This window comes from Acomys russatus, chromosome 1 (genome assembly GCF_903995435.1).
Source record: "Acomys russatus chromosome 1, mAcoRus1.1, whole genome shotgun sequence".
In the NCBI taxonomy this organism is placed as follows: Eukaryota; Metazoa; Chordata; class Mammalia; order Rodentia; family Muridae; genus Acomys; species Acomys russatus.
The window spans coordinates 80,702,168-80,717,811 of record NC_067137.1 but is presented as its reverse complement, the minus strand read 5'-3'; the positions used below and the strand labels follow the sequence as shown (position 1 = coordinate 80,717,811).

At 46.6% G+C, this 15,644-nt stretch overlaps 1 long non-coding RNA gene and 1 other non-coding gene across 2 annotated transcripts in view; both read right to left on the bottom strand.

Moving 5' to 3' along the window:
• LOC127190290 (uncharacterized) overlaps positions 1 to 14,352 on the bottom strand; it is a 134,753-nt gene extending 120,401 nt beyond the window's left edge. Inside the window, exon 1 of the long non-coding RNA XR_007830770.1 lies at positions 14,131 to 14,352. This is a non-coding gene — a long non-coding RNA (uncharacterized LOC127190290). The remainder of the gene's footprint in view (positions 1 to 14,130) is intronic.
• On the bottom strand, positions 13,061 to 13,172 carry LOC127197010 (U6 spliceosomal RNA). Its single transcript, XR_007831580.1, has one exon. It is a non-coding gene; the product is annotated as a U6 spliceosomal RNA (small nuclear RNA).
• Positions 14,353 to 15,644: the final 1,292 nt, after the last annotated feature.

Genomic DNA, 15,644 nt, shown 5'->3' with positions numbered 1-15,644 from the left:
TATTTTATTCTTTCCCCATTAAAATTTGTAATTTAGAATCAAGCCTGATGGAAGAAAATAATTAAGAGCAGGAAAGAAAAAAAAAAAAAAAAAAAGAAGGGAGGGAGGAAGAAAATCCTGGTTTTGAGTTTCTTTTATGCCCTGTAAACTACCCCCAGAGACAACTCCAGACAAGGGATTACACAAACATTTAGAATAATGGTAGACAGTATGTGAAAGTTTTTACTTCTTGGATTTATTACTAGAAGGATATCCCTCATCTATACTTGACTTAAAAAAAAATGTGTATGTATGTGTGTGCACATACATGCATTCCGGCAGAGAACAAAAGGAATCAGAATTTCCTGGAGCTGGAATTACAAGTGGTTGTGAGCCAACTGATCTGGGTGTTGGGAAACAAACGTAGGCCCTCTGGAGGAGCAGGATGCACTAACCACTGAGTCATCTCTCCACCTTGGCCACCTTGGCTTTTTCAAAGGACTTTTTAAAAAAACCTGTTAAGTCTTGGTCTTCTGTAGTCATATGACGGCTGCCAGCCTCAGTTCACGGTTTCAATCAGGAATATGGGCAAGTAAGAGGAAAAACCAGGTCTAAAGAATGCGGTGGGAAGAGAGAGAGAAAGGCCTAAGTGAAAGGACAAGTTGAGGCAGGGAAAAAATAAAACTAGCTCAGAAACATCACAGAGAAATCAACCTTGTAGGCAAGAGGATTTAATTATAGTTTGCTTTAAGATGTAACTCAGAGGACTATTTGTTTTGGGAAGTGGGCGGGGACGGGGAGCGGGGAATGGAGTGTCCACAGTGGGTTGCAATAAGCTTCCCAGACAGACTGGTTCATTATCTCTCATCTGTTCTATCTAGTAATGCCTTTTAAAAACTTGGGCCATTATTTCGGACCATTTACTTGACTTTTCCCTGTGATTTGGACAGTAGCCTATACTACCTGTTCGAGTCTTTGCTCCCCACTCTAGCAGGCTTCGGAACAAGGGGGGATCTGAGAGTGAAGACCTGTGGGAAAAGGACAGGGATCCATGGATGTGTCCTCTGTGGTTAGGAGCGAGAGCGCTTCGTTCCTTCCTCACAGGCCAGGTTTTCCTTAGGTGCTGGCAGAATTCCCAGGCAATTTGCTCTGGGGACAGATTGGCTAAACTGCTGCTGCTGCCAGCTTCTGGGAGCATCTAGATTTATGAGTCCGAGCAGCCAAAGCGGGGTGGAAGAGCACATGAAGAGGCAAGAGGTCGGGGAGGATGTAGTGTGTGGCACTAGGCAGGGCCAGTGTGGGTTACCCAGCAGGCTATGTGCGTGGGAGCACAGAGCAGGCTGGGTGCTCTCTACCTACCTCCTCAAGATAGTAGCTTTTTCTAGCCACAGTGACAGTTGCTAGTAGGGCGGAGGAACCAAGGGGCATGGAGTGTGGCTCTAGTGTCCCGAGATGGAGTTCACGTGGGCACACCATAGGGACAGGAATAGTGGAAGATGCGGTGCCTCTCATGGCTGGCAGTGGGCTATATAGAATGGCTTGGAGGGCAAAGTGCCTGCTCTCAGCACCAAGGGAGTCTCTTTGCTTCATGTCTGGCCTCCAGGTTTACAGAATGATCCAGAGGCAGTGTGGAGCTACACATCTGGACCTTCCCTCAGCACTGTTCATGCAATGCCAGCTTGCTCCTTTTGCCTTCCCCTGGGTTGTGTTTTCAACAAACATTCTGCAGTACTTCAAACCGAGTGGAAACTAGCAGGCTTTATGAGCTGACTGCGTTGGTGGGCAAGCTAGCGGGGGAAGAAGAGGTCACCAGTCTTTGGAGCTGCCATCAGCTGCCTCACTCTATGTGAGCTCAGACACACTGATGTCTCTCAGAGACATCTTTAAATGATTTTCGTTTATAGTAGAATTTTGAAAAGACCTATGGTCACGAATTATTCAGGGTCACCAGTTGCTATAGCCCCTAGTATCTTTCAAATGTCCCCATACGGATCCTTGACTAGCTAGGATTTTAGAAGTACTGAGCATCACTATCTCTCTGCTGCCCTAAGTGTCCACATCAGCCAGGCTGCCCTGAGGCTACTGCGAAGCTGGGTACTGGTATTCTGGATGAGACAGCCAGGTGGCTATGACTTGTGCTGTCTCTGCTTTTTCCCCTAATGGAAACAGCCTCATAGGCTGGTGCTCCCCTGCCTCCCTCCTTCCATCCCTCCCTCCCTCCCTCCTCTCTCGTTATGTAAGTAATATTTTATAATCTCAAAAATTCAGAAAATAAAAGGGTAAAAAACCACCACAAGCTTGTAATAATATTGGTAACATTATAGTATATATTCCTTAGGCTTTTTCTATGCTGCTACTTTTAAGTGAAATCATATATATATATATGTATATGTACATATATTTATACATATATATTCTTCTATATCATAAATATTACTCTTCCATGCTTCTAAATGTATATCTGTATTATAACTTTTGATGACTGGTTAACAGAGCAAAAATGTGCTTAGTTTATTTAATCAATTGCCTGTAGTTGGGCATTGCCTGTGTTACTAGGTTACTGTTGATATAAACTAAACTCTTTATATAAACACCACTAAATACTGGTTAGATGCTTTCTTTTAGAGGAATTCTTCCCAAGATAAGTGCCAGGTTCAAATGCTGTCATTCTTTTAAACGCTTTGATGCATCATGTCAAAATTCCTCTATGCAAACTCCCTGCCAGCATCCAGCACCCCCCACCCCCCGCCCCCAGAAAACATTGCTGCTGTGGTCCTCCTTCTTCAGCACAAGCATCATGAGTCCTCCCACCTCAGCACAGGCATCATGAATCCTCCCTCCTCAACACAGGCATCATGAGTCCTCCCACCTCAGCATAGGCATCATGAGTCCTCCCACCTCAGCACAGGTATCATGAGTCCTCCCACCTCAGCACAGGCATCATGAGTCCTCCCACCTCAGCACAGGCATCAAGAGTCCTCCCACCTCAGCACAGTCATGATGAGTCCTTCCACCTCAGCACAGGCATCATGAATCCTCCCACCTCAGCACAGGCATCATGAATCCTCCCACCTCAGCACAGGCATTATGAGTCCTTCCACCTCAGCATAGGCATCATGAGTCCTCCCTCCTCAGCACAGACATCATGAGTCCTCCCTCCTCAGCACAGACATTATAAGTTCCCTCAGCCCTTTCTGCTCTGATGGTTCTGACACATCATATTTGCTGTTTTAACCTGGTGTTCCGTATTTTCTTGCCTCTTTTCTGGTGTCTTCCATCATCTCCTGGAGCCCTTATTTCATTCCCGCTCCTCTCCTGCAACCATAAACATTGATGGAATACCGCCTGTGAGCAGGCACTGCTCTCAATATGCTACCACAGCCACAGGAGCTGCTTTGTGGGGAGTGACTGGGGGTCAGTCCCTGGGGGCTGCAGAGGGAGCTTGGAGAAGGAGAAAATGACCATGACTGCTTTATGGAATGGCGGAGAGTGGAGTGCGGAACTATACTTAACACACTCAGCAAAGCCGCTAAGGCTTGAGCTTTGAGGGAAGGTAATGGGGTTGATGGCTAAATAAGATCTGATGAAGAATGGTTCTACAGAGCACACCAGAGAGTTTAGACTTTTGCTGTAGCTGCAACAGAGTACTGGAGGCAGAGTGTGCGGTGTTTTGGTGTTTGTGTGTGTGTGTGTGTGTGTGTGTGTGTGTGTGTTTTCTTTTTGTCAACTTGACACAAGCTAGAGTCATCTGGGAAAAAGGAATCTCAATTGAGAAAACTCTTCTATCCAGTTGGTCTGTGGGTAAGTCTATGGGAGTATTTTCTTGATTAATTATTGATGTGGGAGGGTCCAGCCCACTGTGGGCGGTGCTAGCCTTGGGCCACCTTGTCCTGGGTGGTATAAGAAAGCAGGCTGAGTGAGCCACAGAGAGCAAGCAGGTAAGCAACACTCCTCCATGGCTCTGCGTGAGTTCCTATCTCCAAGCCCTTGCCCTGTTTGAGTTCCTGCCTTGACTTCCCTCAGTGATGGACTGTGACTGGGGTGTGTAAGGCCAGTAAATCCTTCCCCAAGTTACCTTTGGTCATGGTGTTTGTCACAGTAACAGAGTCCTAACTAGGACCCAAGGCTTGGAACAGAGAGTTCATCAGCTTGAGGTCCGCAGAGTTAGTTTTGGCAGTTGTATGGAGGAGTTATTGAGGAAAAGAGAGAGAGATGGAGTCAGGAAAAACAAGAGAAAGAGAGACTGCCAGAGACTGCCAGTGTGGGACAGAGTGGGGAGGAGAGTGGGGCAGTGGGGAGCAGCGAAACATGAGGTGCAGTCTGTGGGGGTGGTGACTAGTAGGGAAACGAGAAGTTTAAGGAGACGAGGAAGAGGGTGACTGAGGCTGTGGAAGACAGGTGTGTGTGTATGTGTGTGTGTGTGTGTGTGTGTGTGTGTGTGTATGTATGTGTGTGTTATGCATGAACTAGCGGCTTTTAGAGAACCAACTGGGCTTCAGTGGATACCTACAAAGGAAACTAAATATACATTTGGGATTCTGGGGGAGACTCAGGGGGCTATACACAGACAAGGGAGTTAGCTGCCACTCAGAATCTACCAAAAGTTCTGCGGCTACATGCCAGCTTCCACAGGCAGTTATGCCTTAATCCAGGCTTAGTGAATTATATTCTAGGCACAGCCTTTGTCTTTGTCTGTCTCTGACCTCTGAATCCTTTTCCTTCTCTTAGAAGTGCCTAGAAAAAGAACAGACCAATCAGGTGGAGTGGTACATGCCTTTAACCTCAGCTCTTAGGAAGCAGAGGTAGGAGGATCTGAGTGTCAGGCCAGCCTGGTCTACAGAGCCAGTTCCAGGACAGCCTGGGCTACACAGAGAAACTCTGTCTCAACAAACACAAACAAACAAACAAAAAGAAATGGACCACGCATAGCCAATTCATGTAAAAAAGTAAAATATTTACTCTATTGTAAATACATAATAAATGTTTTTTAGCAATTAATGAAATAAGAGGCTATGGATTTGAAAGAGAGCAAGGATAGATATGGAGAGGGTTGAAAAGATAAACAGAAGGGGGAATGGTGTAATTACATTATAATATCAAGAAATAAAAATTAAAAAGGTAAAAATATTTTAGTTAGCATAATGAACTGTCCTGTGCATGGCAAACACTCAGCGCTGACTCTAGGAGGGTGTTTTGCCTCCTAGAGATGTGTCAGCCACCTGCAGAAGGATTCCTGGCTTCAGTCTGAGCCATAAGACTGAGCTTCATCAGCGAACAGGCTCCCAGAGCAGGGTTAAGCCACAGGACCCAAGAGGAAGGAGAGGCATGGCTGCAGGTGCCACTGGCCCATCGGCTTCTCAGCTAGGATTTGAGTGACTCAATTAAGGCATCTGGCAGCCACTGACTAAATTTAAATAGAAACATTGTAAAAACAAATTTGGGCAAGCATAGTCCGCTCTGTTCTTTCCAACAGCCTAATAAATCTTTATCGAAAAAGAAAATTGCGTTGAGTGTGGTGCTGAAAACAGTGGTTGACTGACAGCTCTCAGCTGCTGTTTTTTCAGTAGCTGACATTGCAGCTCACCTCCAGACTGTGAACACCTCTACTGTGGCCTCACTCAAAATAGCACGGGCTTCTTTCATGCCTGTCCACGCTCTTGTTAGACCATCTCTCTCTGAAGGGACAAAGGAGAGATGCCTGGCTACTACCTGGCCCTACGGAGACTCCAGTAGGAGAGTTGCCCACACATTCTGCTTCAGAGTAGATGCCTCTGTTTGCTGTCAGTCTGTCAAGAATGTGTCTCCATGGAGGTTCCCCCGAAAGCCAAAGTAAAGAGAAGAAAACCCATGTCATTTGCATAAGAATTTGGCTAGAAAGGAAGTCATCTAATTAAGATGGTATGAAGGCTCATGAGAGATGCACTTCAGCAGCCTGCATGGCCTTCCCCTTCACAAATATGGGTTTAATTAGATGTAAGTTGGAAAATTAGGAATCTGAGCTGCATAGAAAGGTGACACAGAGAATGTGTCACAACCCCACGGATAAGATAACGTGGAAGACGGGACTATATGGCTTCTCTTACTAAAGTGAAGTTACACCAGAGAAATGGTAACTACTGCTCTGAAGCGCTTCTGGCTATAAATGCCCAAGGCACTGACCGGAAATGATCTAAACACTCCAAACAAGACAGAAGGAGATGGCACGAACAGATTCAGAGTTTCTATTTGCAGCCTCTTATTCAATATGTAGCACGATGCTAAAGCCCACACCGTTTGGTGATTTATGCAATGAAAAGAGAAAGAGGAGCCTGCTTGGTACCAGCCAGCCACCCTGGTTAGCCAGCCAGCTTCCCCAGAGCCTTTGCTGTGGCAGCGAAAAGCTTTGTCTTCTCCAGAGGATCCTGTGCTGGGGGTTTGGTCCTCCAGTGGTTGTGGGACCCCCGAGTGAGTCCTCGTGGGAGGAGTTTGGGTTGTTGGGAGTGCACACCTCCAGGTAATCAGAGGGACTGAATCTCTCTCTTGCTTCTCACTTCGCTCCATGCTCTCGGCTCACCACCTGTGCTTCTGCCATGATGTGACAGCCATGAGCCCACACCAGAGCTCAGCCAAAGCCAGGGCCACGCTCGCGAATTCCCCAAATGGTGATCTGAATAAACCTCGCTTCTTTATAAAGTTATTCTGGTGCGGGTATTTCATTACAGTAACAAAAGTGGACTAAGACAGTCTGTGCTGCATGACTTGGCTTGGCTGTGTTCAGACAAATAAGAGTGAATCTAAAATGATGGAGCCACCCAGGCCTTGCTTCATCCAAACGGTTCCCTCTGCACGTACGCTACACTATATTCTCACACCTGAATTTACATCTTGCCCACTTGTGCCCTGTACCTGGCGAAACCGCCTAAGCATTAGGGAAGGTTTGAAAAGACTTAGTAGTGAACGCCAGAGGCTTCTTTTCCTCTCGCGCAAGCCTGGCTCTTTCACGTATCATCAATCCTGATGTGTAATAAGAGAACCGTTCCATTTCCATCCGGTGTTGTGGGTTCTCTCCCAGAGTGGCGGGAACCCTGCAGAGGCCGTCCTAGACGCAGCATGCTCTCCAGGCAGGCTCAGGGTCACCAATCCATTATTTCCACAACACATTAGGATGTTTTCGACTTTGCAAGCTCAGTTCAGATATGAGACTCAAGTGAAATAAACTAGAAGAAAGAGGAGGCAGGCGGGGTTGATTAGAGAACAGTTCCCCAGATGGAAGTCAGGGTCTTAGAAAAACGTTGTACGGAAAGCCTAAAGGATCAAACTTTTGAAAAGAATCTATAAGGTGGCCTGCTCCCTGCAGCAGCCATGCCCTCCAAGCCTTCCTTTATCTGGTGTCATTGTCTCCTTTGCTCTCACTGCATGCTGTCGGCAGCTGTGGGATGGGAATGCAGGTTTGCTGTGTGACCTCAGGTAGTTAACCAGTTTCTCTGTGCCTTGTTTCTTCCTCTGTAATAGACTGCCTTGAGAAGTTAACAAGCAGAAATTGTTGAAACCTTTTATGCAGTTTCTGACACCTAACAAATGCTGAACAAATCTTAGCAGGGTTCTTTTATATGGAGAGTCTGATATTCCATCACGCCCTGGAACTTCCAACATGAAATGTGAGGAGGAAACCTGGGCGCTGGAACTCAATTCCTCTTTCTTCCCTCACTTGCCCGTTAATACTAAGTGACTGCTTTTTCTATCACAGAAAAGCAATGTGCTCAGCTGTCATTGCGGAGAGTGAGCCGAGGGAGGGCGGGGCGCCTCTGTGAGGGGTAGAGTCCTGTGCTACATGCTACACTCACGTATCCTACACTATCAACTGACAGCGAGGCATGAAAAGTAGGTGGGAACAGTCTGGATTAGCAACTGCACGGTGATTCCAAGTCACTCGTCACATCACCAGCAAGCCTCCCATCTGCTTAGCTCTGTTCCTGCGGACTGCGGCTAGTCCACATGCGCATGCGCATGCTACAGCAGCTTTGGAATGGGATTCGGGTGTCTGTGTCTGAAGCTGCCTGTACTGAAAAAAAAAAAAAAAAAAGCTTTATATTAGATATCGTGAGTAATGTGTAACGCATCTGTAAGAGAGAGACTGGAAGATTCTACCAGGGCTCTTCCCTGCCCCTGTGTCTGACACTAGGCTTGATCATGTGACACATGTGGGCCAATGGGGCCAGAGGAACTGCCAATAGTCTTTGTAATCGCTCACACACCAGGCCTCTGTTCTTACAGGAAAGTGAGAGGCCCCTCCGTGGGCCTTCCAGCCTAAAGAAGCTACACAATAAGCCTGGCTAGTGACAGCAGGGGTTAAACGAGCCAGTCACTATAAATAGTTGTTTGAAGTCACTAATGTAACTGTTTGTTGATCTGTGACTGGTCACTAAGACAAAAATCAGTGAATGAGTGCTGTAGTGCCAAGGATCTACGACAGGTGCCATTGGCCTCAGAACCAGCTGGCGGGCAGAGGGAGGGTAGGGGAGGATTATGGGAGACCAGGAAAAGAGAAATCCTTATTAGGGAGACACCTAGCAAAACTATCATCCGTCATAGTTTACAAAATCATCATAATAAACTGCACAATAAATCTGTGGGACTGTCTAAAAGGGAGATCAAGGAGGGCTCAGGACACGCTGCTAGAAGACAAAGTTGGTCTCCGTATTGATTTCTTCCAGCCAGCTAAAGATCCCCAATACAAGGGATGACGTCATGGCAACAGTGCTTGGAGACTGAGGCTGTGAGGCCCTTCCCCACACACATACACCTGGAAAACTTGAAGAAGGGTTGATGAGACCTACTCAACCCCAGGAGTGAGCTGCTGAAGTCGATACCCAAGACCATCCTAAGTAGTCTAGAGCAGTCTGTCCAATGTGCCAACCTTTAGCTCCATGAAGCTGGGCAGTTGAAGGGTGGCTAGCCTACACTGAGAGGCAAAGTGAAAAATAAACATTGGCGTCTTAAAATGTAATATAATTTTAAAAACCCACAGAGTATACTAATAATGTTTATGTTGATTTCTTGTTGAAATGATATATTAGACACATTGGGTTAAGGGAAAAATATATTACTATAATTGCTTTTAAAAATGTTGGGCTGGAGAGATGGCTCAGCCATTAAAGGCTAGGCTTACAACCAAAAATATAAAATGTCATGGGGGTTGTGGGATACAATTCAATGGTAAGAGTGCTTGCCTAGCAAGGGCCTGGGCTGAGTTTCTAGAATTGTGCACATGAGCATATGTGTGTGTGTCTGTGTGTGTGTGTGTGTGTGTGTGTATGCATGTGCTCATACACATTCTTACACAAAGTAGTAATCAGAGTTTTAAAACATGCCTGTGTGGCTCCGATCTGTGATCTGCATACTTTCCTTGACCAATGCTAGTACAGAGAGACCTGTCCCAAAAGCATTGTGAGTACAAACTTTGTGGAATGCACAGCATGGTAGGGGATGTAGAAATTCTACAACAATGTCAAAGATGTCATACTAGGCTGCAGCGACAGGTTAACCTGACAGGAAACGTCTTGACTCCTCTCCACTCTCAGGAATCACACTGAGAGTGCTATGGGTCGGCAGACAAAAGCCACTTCTTCCACCAATGACATCTTAGAATGTGGAATAAAGAACTCAGGTGATGAGCCAAGTGCAGAGCCAGGATTTGTTCAAGGAACCAGGCCTGCCTTGGGTAGGAGCACCTGACGACGTATGTCTAGACAGATTTGAGAATCACTATGGACCAGCTGCCCCTGCTGCAGCTTCTCTTTCCCCTTCAGAATGGAGGTGTCTATTCAGGAAGCTTGCCTCTGTCTTATTGTATGTCAGGTATATGGCTTAATTTGGAAGCAGGATCTAGAAGAAATCATCAGGGTTAGACAGGCTATGCTGAAAGGCAAACTTCCTGTGGTCATTTGAATGAAAACGCCCCCCCCCCATAGGCTCATGGGGAGTGGCACCATTAAGTGCTGTGGTCTTGTTGGAATAGGTATGGCTTTGTTGGAGGAAGTGTGTCACTGGGGGTGGGCTTTGAGGTCTCAGATGCTCAAGGCAGGCATAGCGTCTCCCTCTCTTCCTGCTGCCTGAAGATTCAGATACAGAACTCTCAGTTCCTCTCCAGCACCATGTCTGCCTGCATGCTGCCATGTTCCCCACTATGACATCAATGGACTAAACCTCTGAAACTGTAAGCCAGCCCCAATTACAAGCTTTCCTTTATAAGAGTTCCCTTGGTCATGGTGTGGTGTCTACTCATAGCAATAGACACTCTAACTGAGACCGTTCCCTTCTAGGTGGAAATAGGAATGTCAGAGGCCGTTCTCATGAGTGTTATGAATGGGCAAAGAACTCAGCTAACTTGTTCAGTTGCAGTGTTTGGTGGGACTTAGATTTTGAGTGGGTATTTGGCTGAGGGCATTTCAGAGAAAACTATTGAAGGTGCGGTTGGGCTTTTCTTGTCTATGTTAAAAGGAGAAGAGAGAGCTGAGTAAAATATGGATTATCACTATAAGTAGAAGCAAACTAAGCTATTTGGAAAGCTGTCAGTCTGTCCAGGCTATAAGGAATGTAAAGCATGTTTGAGGAACGCACATGCACTACAAAGAGAGTCCAACTCAATGGAGAATGACCCTGAAGGGAATTCAGGAAACGCCAATAAATGTAGAACAAATGAACAAATATAGTATATAAAGTACAGCACGTAGAGTGAGCACATTGCTGAGATCAAGGTTGGAAAAACCCAAAAGCTATATGAAGAGATTATTGTTAACCAGAATCCAGAAGGTTAAAATTGTTCACGCACACACAGTTTCCCCGGGAAACCAGCTGTGCTCGAGATGCGTTAGGGGGAACCGGTGCTATCGTTTCCATCAGACCGGAAGTGCCTGACTCTCAGCTTTCTCATCCACCAAGCAAGTAACCTGGATCTATATGTCAGGAGTGTGCAGACTGAGACAAGCCAGCTGAGGACCCTGTCCACCGAGAAGCTGTTTCTAATCAAGGCACCGTAGGAGAGGCAGGTTTGACTCTGAGCGTTGACTGTGATCTACACTTGCACTCCACTGTCCCCACACTGACTAGCCTACCTCTGCCTCCAGTCCTTCTACTCTGCCTGCTTCTGCCAGGGTGAAGTGCTGCTTTGTATGTAAAGAGTCTATAGAGGGCTCGGCTCACAGTAGGTACTCAGTAGCTGGGATGGCATCGGTCTCTGCCCCTTCTCATGGGTCTCTACTATCTAGTTTCTACTAATCTCCTCTAGTTTTCTGTTCAAATCTCCAATTCTCTCATTCTTTAAAACAACAACAACAACAAAAACAACAACATCACAGCAAAAAAAAAAAAAAAAAAAACCTTTGAAATGTAAAGTTAAGGACAAATATCAAAGCTGGTTATATTTCACTAATTCATTCCAAGTCCCACAATAACCACAGTTTCTAAGACGGTGAAGGAGGTGGATGCTTGGGGTGAGGAACAACAGGCAAGGCCTTGGTACTGAGACAAGCACGAGCTTTTCCCTGACATCTCTAGCCATGGGAGACAAAAACCTACACCCCGGAAGACTTGACTACGAATTGGAAGCAGGAAGGGCTTCAGGATGTGAGTGCGCGCCTCTCGAGTGAGCCCAGGCCGTTGTTAGTATCACGTGGAGTTGAAGGCTAAGCAGCCCGGGGACTTCCTTCTTGAGTTCTTCATGGAGATTATCTCCATCAGTTGATGGACGGGAGCGGTAAGTGGAACTTAATAGGACAGAGTCCCGTGGGCCTTCAAGGGGTTAAACATACAGGCTGAAAGTCAAGAGAAGAGACAAACAGGCATTGGGAAACCTGACCTTTGAAGGCTGGAGCTTGTCTCTGGAACTCCCAGCACTGGCCAAGCAGAAACCCCCATCCCATCCCTGAGGAACCCATGTGGGCCTTCAATAGCAAGCACAGAGCAGGTTGCACAGTGCTTCTTCATTAATGAGACCAAGATAAATGTTGGGCCTCAAAGGCAGACATGACAGACCACCGTGGAGAAAAGTCACCACAGGCGGTGGAGTGAGTCCTTTGGTCTCCCTGGTGGCTTCTAGCAGACCTTTTCTGAGGCTTCATGGACGACAAAGGAGCTGAGCAGGCTGGGATGGCGTCAGCCTCTGCCCTTCCTCAGGGGTCTTTACTATCTTCTCCTGGGCAGCTCTCAGGCTCAGCTCAACTGTCTCTCATCACAGGCTGCAGTGGAGCAGGTGCAAGACTCAGTTTCTTTTCTTTTCACAACGTCAGGTATTGGTAGTCTCTGCCTCACAAGCGTATTGTAAAGTACACACAAAATCAGGGTCTTACAGCCTTGGGAAAGACGTCTGCTCAGCATGAGCTGGAAGACAGGCAGAGCTGAGGGATTGCCAGTGACAAAGTGGGGACTACCCCCCACCCCAGTAGGGAATGATACAGCAAAGCAAGAGGGGAGACAGATAGAGGGAAGGAGTCAGAAGGAAGAGTGCATGCTGGGAACAAGGTCATGGTCATGCCTTTCAACCTTGCTTGCCTCTTGGTCTGCAGCAGATGTAGCTGACATTCCAGCCTGCAGTGGCTGAAAGGTCCATGCTTGCTTCAGTCCAGAAGCATTCAGATATGACCCAAAACGGGAAAGAAGGACCTTAAGTCGACACCAGAAAAGAATCTTTTCAGAAAGAGGGTCTTGGGACACAGGGCAGTGCCTTCCCTGCCTTGTCCCTCCTTTTCAGACAAGGAACAATGTTCTTTCCCAGGAAACGTGGCGCTCACGGTCACTATGTAAGTCCAATGGCAGAGCGCTCACTATCGCCTGGCCACCAAGAACTGGACTTTAAGAAAGCTTGAGCCAAGGCTGGGGGCTGCTATCACTTTTCATCAGATGCCATTCCTACCTGGACAGTGCAAGCCAACTTCCTTCCCACAACTGCACCCAGACTGTCGCTGCAGTTTTGTTGGTCACAGTCATAAGAGGTAGGTAGGAGTTACTAAAGAGAAATAGGAGACAGGCAGATAGATACACGGAGACAGAGATACATAGTGGAGGGTTTAACCCAGTGTCTAAAACCCAGAAGGCCCTGGATAGCATTTACAGAGGAAGCAGCCTTCCTTTGCGTGTCATCCTTGTGCAAAGGCAGTGCTAATCTCCTCTGCCCGGTTCCAGTTTTAGTGTATGTGCTCCCTGAGTGACGTGGGCACTGGGCATCTTTTTGGAGCCCTGTATGCCAGCTGTCTCCTCTCCCCACCCCCACCCAGTCTCATACAACGGCCAACAGCAGCCACTACAAAACAGTGGCATGAGGATGAGATTTTAAAATATCTTATCTGAGAGATAATTGCCTGGTTGCTGACTCGGAAGCTTACTTAGTTTGCCTTGGAAAAGGAGACCTGAAAAGTCTCCCGAATTCCATTTTGTTTTTCCCCACCTTCTCTTTGTTACTTCCTCCTCTCAGCCACGCATCATATTTTCCTTTTACAGCACTTGGGACCTGGTTCTGACAAACCCTGCAACATCTCATCGCATTTGTTTTATGGCCTGCCACCTGCTTTCGCAGAGTTACATTCCTTACAAAGAGGCGCACGGACCCAAAATGTGTCGATATCTTTTGTGACCCAGAGGGCTGAGCCTGTAACTGATGCTAATGGAACCGTCACCTACTTAGTGTTTCTCAGACTCTCAGATTCCTTCTTGGGAACAGATGGTAGTGTCTTACAAGAAGCCATTGTTGGGCTTTTATAAAAGCACACATTAAGTGCGGCTTGCTCAGATTAGCATCTGTGATTGTCAGAGTGTTCTTCACAACGGTGCGTGTGCCCACAGACAGGACACACACACACACACACACACACACACACACACACACACATGAGAAAAGTTCAGAAAACACAGGCACCAGTTCATTAAAATGTGAGCTCCTTACTGTCTTGCCTGCTGGGCCTGCAACATTGGACAACTGTCCAGAGAAGACTTGTGGCCCAGAGGGTCTCAGCAGAATAAGCGATCTTCTCCTCGGCTGGTGTTTCACAGGAGGAAGCCACCGTGCTTACACTCTTTGGTCATCTGACTGTATCTGTACTCTGGCACTTAGCATTCAGTCTGTCCTCAGACTATCCTTTGTGCAAAGCAAAACATAAGAATAAGCCACTTTTGTCCTACCTGCTCCAGGAGCCACCAGGAGCCTGGCCGCTGCTCTCAACGCGTCAGACACCTGGGTGAGTTCTTCAGCTCCCTCCCTCGGAACCAGAACCTAAGAAAATTTTCAGTTGCTATGAGTAAGCAGACTGTAAACTTCTAGTCATTTCTTTCTCTTTCCTCTCCATGGCTTATTGAGTACCAGAGAGAAGGAATTAAAAACAAACAAACAAACAAAACAAAACAAAAAAAGCAAAAAAAAAAAAAAAATGTTTAGAGAGATAAAGGTTCAATCTGGGAGAGAGAGGGGGGAAATGGGCTTCCGAGGCAAGAGTTAGTTTACCCAACACCCTTCCTCCCAGGAGGAAGTCCCTCCTTTCCCGGCTTTGCTTTCTCATAGAAAACTTGCCACTATATTACTCATGTAATTGCTACATTGCCCCGTTGCAAACTGCAGACATGCTCTTTGGGCAGGCCTCCAGATTTTTTATGCATGCCTCTACCTGTCCACGGGGATATCACTGGGCCTGGGAAAGTTGAGAGAGCAACATGCCACCCGCAAGGGGAGACCTGGACTAGACTATTAATCAAGCTGTAGGGTAAAAATACACCACAGAGGATAGAGGGGCGGGTCCCAGCTTCTCCGCACATAGGGTACCTACCTTGCTCATGGGATCGCTAGGCTGTGGCTCAGAGTCCTTCCAAGTAGATAGGCAAGCTACACTTTGTCAAGCTTTGACTTGTTTCCCCAAAGAGCTAAGGCGTAGTGAGGGTTACTATCACCGAAGGAATGTGGTTTTCTTACTCCAGGCGGTCACTGAAGGAGAGTCAAAGATGATAGATGAGGTATTAGAGTTGCTTTAAGTTGAATACGGTGGGTGGAACACATCATTAAAGACAACATTAAAAAAAAAAGGCAAATATTACCCAGGCTCCACGTCTGATTGAGTGATGGATTCCAAGAAGGCAACAGGAGAGAGGAAAGACCCATAAAGAAGAAATTAGGAAATCTTGGCTCTGTTGGTCATGATCTATGTGACTCTGCCTAAATCCATGTAACCCGACGTCCAAAGAAATGCAATGTTAAGAGTGGGCTTGAAGGGCTCAAGCGTTAAAGGATAGGCTCGCAACCAAAAGTAAATAGTGGGCGTGAAGATCACAGAAACCACACCAATCTCTCGCTTTGGCACCCATCCATCCCTGCTGTTCTTGCATTGAAATATTAATTTTTCACTGGGGCATCACCCTTTCCTCTACTTGTTTGGTGAGATTATTACCACTCCTAGACATTTTTACAAGTATGCAGGTGGCCAAGGCCAGCAAATTCAGAGGTGGGGTTCTGAAGCATTTGCTGAGAAAATTTAAAAAAAAAAAATTTTTTTTTTTTCCTGCAGTGATTGCTGATCATAGAGGCAGAACCTAGAGCTGATAGTTCAGTCTTGGGAGAAGAGAGACTGCAGATAAAGCCGCTATAGAGGAAATCAGAGCTTGGGCAGTGGTATGTCTTAGTTTTTGTTTTGTTTTGTTCTGTTTTTTAA